Source organism: Netta rufina (assembly GCF_964035555.1).
Source record: "Netta rufina genome assembly, chromosome: 1".
In the NCBI taxonomy this organism is placed as follows: domain Eukaryota; kingdom Metazoa; phylum Chordata; class Aves; order Anseriformes; family Anatidae; genus Netta; species Netta rufina.
Window position 1 is genome coordinate 76,984,806 of NC_140123.1, and position 8,380 is coordinate 76,993,185.

The window sequence follows — 8,380 nt, forward strand, 5'->3', positions numbered from 1 at the left end:
GAGCTCAAAATAATATATAGGAGAGAGAGCAGTATATAAAGCATTCAAAGCATAATACCCCAGCATCCACTTGAGATTCTCTGATAAATATCTTTCTTTACTTTGAGTCAGACCTGAACTCAAAGGGCCACAAAGGCTTAAAAAGAAGATTTGTTCTGCCTAGTCTGAAGATAAATATCACCCTATAGTACCAGATGAAGTACGCCAGTTCTCAGAGTTTGGCGATGGATTGCTTATTTGGAAAAGACTTCTAGTACATTGAGTAGTGCTTGCTTGTTTTTTAGGACAAAACTTTTTTTTTGTTGTTGTTTAAATCCATCTTTTAAAGCAGTCTCGCATATACATGTTTATTCTATTACTACATGCCAGAAAGAATCAGGACCAAAGAGCCACAGTCTTGCTTTCAGCCTATGCATTTCAGAAACAGACATCTGTCCATATTATAAAAGGATATATTAAAAATGATATGGTTTATTTTTATACTAAAAGATACACTTTAGATGCAGGCAGTTTTTTTTTTTATTTTCTTCCTTTTGTTTTATTTTATTTTATTTTATTTTATTTTATCTTTTTTTCTTTTTTTTTTTTTTTTTTCCTGGTCGATATTACCAAGCCTTCCTTTAACTGTCTATCTGCATTTCTTAAGTGCTTGGGGAGCAGAAAGTATTGTGTGATGGTACATGGCATCTGTAACAGATTGACTTTTCCAAGAGAACTTGTTTGTGAATTGTTTGGCAGAGTGCTTGCTGCCAGAGAGAATAGTTCAAGTACATATTCACCTCTTCCCATCATATCTGTAACAATCCCATAAACACCCAGAAAACTCACTCTTACCACCCTTACATGCACACAAGTCAGAAATGGGACTTAGAAGAATGACTTAAAAGTTAGTATTTTGTTTTGCTTCCTAGTCTTTGAGACATTCAGATTTCTACACTGCCACAAGAGCTCAACTCTTCCTGTGTGAAAGCCAAGCCTGTAAAAGTCACCCAACATCATGAGTGAGCATAAGCCTCACTGAGGGTTGGAGTTATCACAGCTGCACCTTTAGCAGTTTGAAAGCTAAATTTCTCCATGAGATAGATATAGCGCTATTGGGGCATCTGCACTGCCAATGACCATAATGTTGTCTCAGCTGTTGTTTCCTTGGGGAAAGAAAGAGTATGATGCAGCAGGAAAAGAAACCTCTACGGAGGCAAAGAGGAGAATCTCTGCACATTTTGTTAATTTGGTGTTTAACAACACTTTTTTTCACCAATCATCTCTGGAAGTAGTTCTTTGTCAATCAGTCTGGGCACACCACTACAGACTGAAAACTGGACACAAGACCTATGGTGGTGGTTTTTTCCAGATGTATTTAAAGTTAGGATCTTGTGTGACAGCTGATCTGGGCAATAAGGCTGGACTCCCAGTGAGGAAATGGTGGATAAATGGTCTGATACAAGTCACTGTCTTCTTTATTGAAGAAAATATGGATTCAGAGACCTATCTTACCAATTAAATTGGGATCTTTGGTCTTCTGATGCAGTAGCCTGAACAAGTCTTGGAATTGCTTCAGTTATGATATTGATTGACACAGAAGGGAAAACTGAAGGCAGATTTCATTTTTTTCCCTTTCATAATGATATGAGAGCATATAATGTCACAGGTTTTCAAAAGGACATACAGGAATATGAATTTCTTATACATCCAGTTTGTGTCTAATTTTTCAGAGAGTGCTCGATACTCTTAAAAACAAACAAAACAAACCTCAGATCCATTTAATATATTACTGGTGGATCTGGAAAGTACAGGATGTTCTCTCTGTCTGTTATCTTACATAAGCAAAAATGAAGTTGGTTCACATAGCCAGAAAAATGCTCTTTGCACCTGTCCCCAGTGTGCCTTGACATATGCAATGCTCAGCATACAACAATTTCCTTCCTGAATCAGTTTCCCTGCTTTCGTCTCCAAACTATTCAAGTACTCAGCTAAAATTTCAGAATTTTATGGATATAATTCTTCTGAATGATAGCTCGACACTTTGAAGTTTGATTTTCTTCCTTACCAGCATTACACAACAGGCTTCATATTTTTCTGAAGTATAATTTTGTTTAAATACTAAAATAACAAGACCTTAATGGAACATAAGATGACTATATCACTCTAGATAGCTCTTTGCTGTCAGCTATTCCATGCAGTCTTTACCATGCATGGCTCATTACACAGGAAACATTTCCAGTTTTTTTGTAGCTTAACACCAGACAGCCCATTTCATTTGTATGTGCTGTTCCTTCATGGTTCATAACATCAGTCTTTTTATTTCCAGATTTTAAAAAAGCAAACTCTTAAACACATATGTTTTTTTTTTTGTTTTTTGTTTTTTGTTTTTTTAATTATTGATGTTAAATTACTACATTCAAACAGACAAACAAACCAGAATATATATGATGGTTGTCTGAACAGAGAACACTTGTTCATCTTTTTCTCATTTTCATGAATGCAGGAAAAGCATAAGTGTCATTTGGAGGCTTTAAAGAATATATCATTCAAGCATAACTTGAGACAATGTTTTGGCCATTGAAACTCAACAGCCGTGGGCAACAAAAATTTCCCATGGATTTAAAATTCACAGAATTGGCAGACCTTTTGTAGAGGCTAGGGGTAAAGTTCATGCATTTCATAGCTTCGCTAAGTCCAAGAAACAAGGGTGCTTTTATGTACTCCTGAGCGTTTCTATAGAAGAGATTCTTCCACTGTTTGCAGAGATAAGAAATAATACGACACAGATACAATACTCCCATAGTGTTGAGCAATATAGCCTCCTAAATACATTCATATGTTCAATCAACAAATATTCCCTAGCTTTGGTTGAATTCTAACATTTCAACCTTTTAACAGTAAAAAGATGCCTACCACCTTCATGAAATACTAGCTTCCTTTTGCAGTTCTGCTCTCTGTAAGTTACAGAAAGAGGTAGCTCTGCTCAAAACGGATGCCTGGGAAGATGAAGCAAAGCCTGAATAATCAGGCTCCAACAGGGGTCTTGTAACAAAGCCCAGAGAGGAAGTTAAAAGCATTAGCAGTATAACACTCTTTAGCATTAGTACTCCTCCCTCAACCTGGCTCAAATGCATCTCTCTGTTCTGTTATTAAGCCTGCCCTTCATCATTTTTTCTGTGTTCAATATACCTAAGATACACTTATGCACTAACTTAACCTCCACTCTTGAGGGCTAGTCACACCATTGTACCTTAAGAGCCATTTGAGTGCAGCTTGCTCATTAACTGTATCTGCATTTTTAACCTCATCACTCAGAAGGAGACTGGTTTTGAAAGCACTATTATGGAAATGAGTAGTTCAAATGCAGATGCTAATTCAGGGATACCTGTGCCTTTGTAAAATGGAAGCCCCTGTGCTTGCTGTAGGTCTTCCCATTGATGCTTTAGTTCAGGTCATGAGAATATTTCCAAGCAGTCTTCCAATCCTCTCCATTTATTAAGCTTTAGTTGACATTGCTGACTGATGCTGGAGCATGTGAAGTTTCATCCTCTCAGAGGAAATAACCCAGATGGGGAACTGTATGTGAACACTTAATAATGATTTTCAGCCACTAATGAATATTCAGTCTTCATGCCTCAAACAGAAGGAGTAGAACACAGGAGTAACATGTATAATGCAGATTTTGGGTTATCTGCACTGATTATTTCACTCTGCAGATCTGCTGTTAACAAGCAGTGCTGGACTGGTTAATGTGGACACAAGCACCGAGTATGCCAAGCACCTACAGGAAACTGAGGATTCAATCTGGGAATCAGGAAGAGTGGGGCTTCAGAACTGGAGCATGTGGGAAAAGGTGAAGACATGGGAATGGGCATGGAAGACACTGAAAGGACATGGGATACTTAGGACTGTTGTCCTGGTTTGTGAAGTTAAAAATGTATGGTATGAAGTAGGTAACACTTATAGGCTGAGATTCCCACTAGGAGACCTGCAAGATACTATGCAGCTCTCAACCCTGTTAACATTCTGAATGGCATAAATGATTCCAAAATTAATATATTTGAAATAAATTTGCCAATTTGTGCCCTTGCTCAGTGCATCATGACTAGACATCATACAGTAGCCATATAAAATGAGCCATAGCATGAATTCTGCTGAAGTACCTGGATTCTAGGAGACTGTGGCATCACTCTGCTAACCTTAGTCAATCCAATCCTCTGTAAAGGCAGAACTTCATTGCAACAGACTGTATGTGTCTGGTAGTTAGATATGTCATATGAAAAATACAGAAAGACAATGTAAAGCAATATTTTTTTGACTGTTCTATGCAGTCATCTTTGAACGGGATACAATTGATATCAAGGAAAACAAAGTCCACTTTAAATGATACTAAATTTTGATTCATCTGATGAGATAGAGGTGTCCATAATAGAAGCCTACAGATAACTAGTTCCTACTTATCCTGGGATCCTTTTATACTCAATAGGCATTTCAAGGAAGCAATTTACCTGGGTAGTTTGAGATGGCTTTATTACAAAAAGAATAATGTCCTGGAAGTACCATGAACTATAAAAGGAGCCTCGAGAAAATGGGCTGTAATGTAGCTGTCCACATCATCTGTATCTATATTGTGAGATGACTGCCACCAGCAGAGGGCAGTATATCGAGGAAATTTCCAGTTAGTACACTTCCTGGAATGCACTTGCACATGCATGGTTTAATTAAAATTAAAATGGCTCATTCTAATGGCTTCTCGTAATATTTTCCACAGAATAAGTTAAACTAACAAAAAGAAAAAATTGGTCATTGAATTTCTTGCAAATGTGTAATTATATGCAAATGCTTATAAACTGGCTGTTTGAAACCTATGAAACACGACATTTGGATTTCCTGTTGAAGTTGGTTTCAAAAGGTCATGTTTTTATAGGCAACATGGACTTCTGCTGTCTCATATGATCAATATTTGTTTTAAAACAAACAAACGAACAGCAACAACAATTGAGGGTCTGAGCACTGCAGACTAAGAGTTGGATTTAGAATTTAGAGGTAGAATTTAAAGGTAGAATTAAAAAGGTTTTCATAGTTTCTTTAAAAGTTCTCAGCCTACCAGAGATGCTTTTCAGCCATCATAGTCCCTTGTTGTGGCAGACCTAGCTGGAACACTATCAAAATACTTCTTCACTAAACCTGTCTTCTCAACAGAAAAGCTCAATATTATTTCCTTTATTCTGTATTGTTCTGCCTAGATCTAGCCTGTATTAAATAAATAATAATAATAATAATAATACATCTATTTAAAGCTTTAGCAACACTTAAGTTAAATTGAGCATCCTGCATAACATCAGGTGGATGTAGTTTGTATGTCAATCCATATACTTTACAGATAGATACTAAGATTAGTTATTAGCAGGATTTAGTTATTAGCAGGATTTTATTAGTTATTAGCAGGATTTTGTTGGAAATGGCATGATTCTGAAGGTCCACTTTTATATATCTCCTCTCTTGGTTGATATAAATAATAAATCATGGATTTAGAATCTAAAACCTAATTAATAAGATAGGTCAGCTTGTTGTGTTCACTCAGGTATTTACACTTGGAGGGAAGTATAGAAATGTACTAGAGGACTAACACCATAAAATGATTTAATCTGCATCCTCATCCTGAGGTGAATGAGGGAGATACAGCAGCTGACATGAAAGTAGAACTGGGCACCTGCTTCGTATGTATGCCTGTGTCACTTAGATTGGGAGGGTTGGGAGGCACCACACAAATTAGAAGTGTAAGTCCTCAGTTACAGCATGAACATGCACAGACAGGAAATTGTAAAAGAGCCATGAACTGTCGCAGACCAGGCTTCCTGTCTCCGTGTATTTGCATTTAAAACAAACAAAAAAAAAAACAGACCTGAAAAATATTAAAAATATCAACCATGTACCAAACTTTTAACGTGATGCTTTAAAACACATCCACATTTTAGCATAGTAAAACACATGTGAATTACTTCATCCACTGAAATGAGAATGCTCTGAATATTTGGAAAACATAGTCAACACAACTTCCTTACATACTCAGAGTTACACCAATAGTACACCTAGAGTGTAAACAGAAATGTCCCAGGTCGGGAGATTTCGAGTGAATTTTGTGGTGCAGTCCTCTTTAGCGCAGACATAGTCCACTTCCTGTTACCATCTGCAATTTTCTCCCAGAGAATTTCCTGCTAGTGCAAGACACCAGCAATTTATCTTTCTTGTTCTGAGTCATTTTAGAGGCCTTTATGGCTTTTGATCTTTTATACAATCTCATTTAAATATTTTATGAGATACTATGACTCATTTCATTACTTGATCACACAAGTTTTGAAGAATGGATATTCTTTGTATCTTTTTGAACTACTGGGATATCATTGCTGGCATTAAGCAACTATACTAGATATTGCAATCAGTTCTTATATACATGTTACTAATGAATTTTGTATCAGTTTCTGCTCCTGGACAATCAAGAAAGATAGCTGAACATAGCCACTGATGATCATAAAGTTATAGAATGATTTAGATTGAAAGGGACCTTAAAGACCATCTAATTCCAACTACCTTCCAGGAACACCTCCCACTAGACCAGGTTGCCCAAAGCCCCATCCAACCTGGCCTTGAACACCTCCAGGAATGGGGCATCCACAGCTTCTCTGGGCAACCTGTTCACCACCCTCTGAGTGAAGAACTTCTTCCTAAAGTCTAACCCAAATCTACCGTTTTTTAGATTAAAGACATTCCTCCTTGTCCTATCACTACACTCCTTGACAAAGAGTCCCTTTTCAGCTTTCTTGGAGGCCCTCCTTTAGGTAGCAGAAGGCTGCTGTAAGGTCTCCCCAGAGCCTTCTCTTCTCCAGGCTGAACAATTCCAGCTCCTCAGCCTGTCTTCATAGGAGAGGTTCTCCATCCCTTTTATCATCCTCATAGCCCTCCTTTGAACTCACTGTAATAGGTCCATGTCCTTCTTATACTGGAGGCCCCAGAGCTGAATGCAGCACTCCAGGTGGGGTCTCACAAGAACAGGGAAGATGGGGAAAATCACCTCCCTCGACCTCCTGGCCACACCTCTTTTGATGCGTCCCAGGATATGGTTTATGGTTGATTTTCTGGGCTGCTGGTGAATATTGCCAGCTCATGTTGAGTTTTTTGTCAACCAACAGCTCCAGGTCCTTCTCCTCAGGGCTGATCTCAATCTGTTCTCTACCTATCATGTATTTTATGCTTGGCATTGCCCTGGCCCAGGTACAAGGCCTTGCACTTGGCCTTGTTGAACTTCACAAGGTTTGCACAGGCCCTCCTCTCAAGACAGTCAAGGTCCCTCTGGATGGCACTCCTTCCCTCCAGTGTGTCAGCTGCACCACACAACTTGGTGTCATTGACAAACTTGCTGAGGGTGCACTCGATCCCACTGTTCATGTCAATGACAAGGATGTTAAACAGTGCTGGTTCTAATACTGCCTCTTGAGGAACACCACTTGTTACTGATCTCCACTTGTACACTGAGCTGTTGACCACAACACTTTGAGTGCGACTATACAGCCAATTCCTTACTTGCCAAGTGGTCCATCCATCAAATCCATGTCTCTCCAATTTAGATACAAGATATCATGGGGGACAGCGTCAAATGCTTTGCAAAAGTCCAAGTAGAGATGTCAGTTTCTCCTTGCTATCCATCAATGCTGTAAGCCCTTTGCAGAAGTTCAACAGATTTGTCAGTCATGTAAGTCTGCTCTTAGTGAAGTCATGCTGGCTGTCATCAATCGCTTCCTTATTTTCCATGTGCCTTAGTATAGTCTCAGCATAGAAACCGACTGACCTGTAGTTCCCCAGATCTTTCTTTTTTCTCTTTTTAAAAATGGAGGTTATGTTTCCTGTATTCCAGTTAGTGGGAACTTAACCAGACTGCCATGACTTCTCAAATATGATGGAAAGTGCCTTAGAAACTTCATCTACATGTTCTCTCAGGACCCGCAGATGAATCTCATCAAGTCCCATGGACTTTTATACCTGATGCCCTGTGCAACTTTCAAAGTCCTTTTTTTCTTCACTTAGAAAGGTGTTTCCATGTTTGTCTGCATAGAGGTGTGATAACAGAGGATCATTACCTTTCTGTAAAAGTCTAACAGGAAACACAGTACCTGTAACGTTTACTTCACGGTAGCTTAGCAGGATCCTAACTATAGCTGAGGCTAAGAATGTTTATCCACCATATTATGAGTTTTTCTCTTCTAGAACAGTTAAATTATAATAGCTATCCTGTGGTTATAAAAAAGACTATATTATCATTAATGTAGTCAGAATAACTGATGAGATTAAGCATTTTGGAATACTGGAGACTTCCTGTTCAAAAATGAAACACAAGCATTTT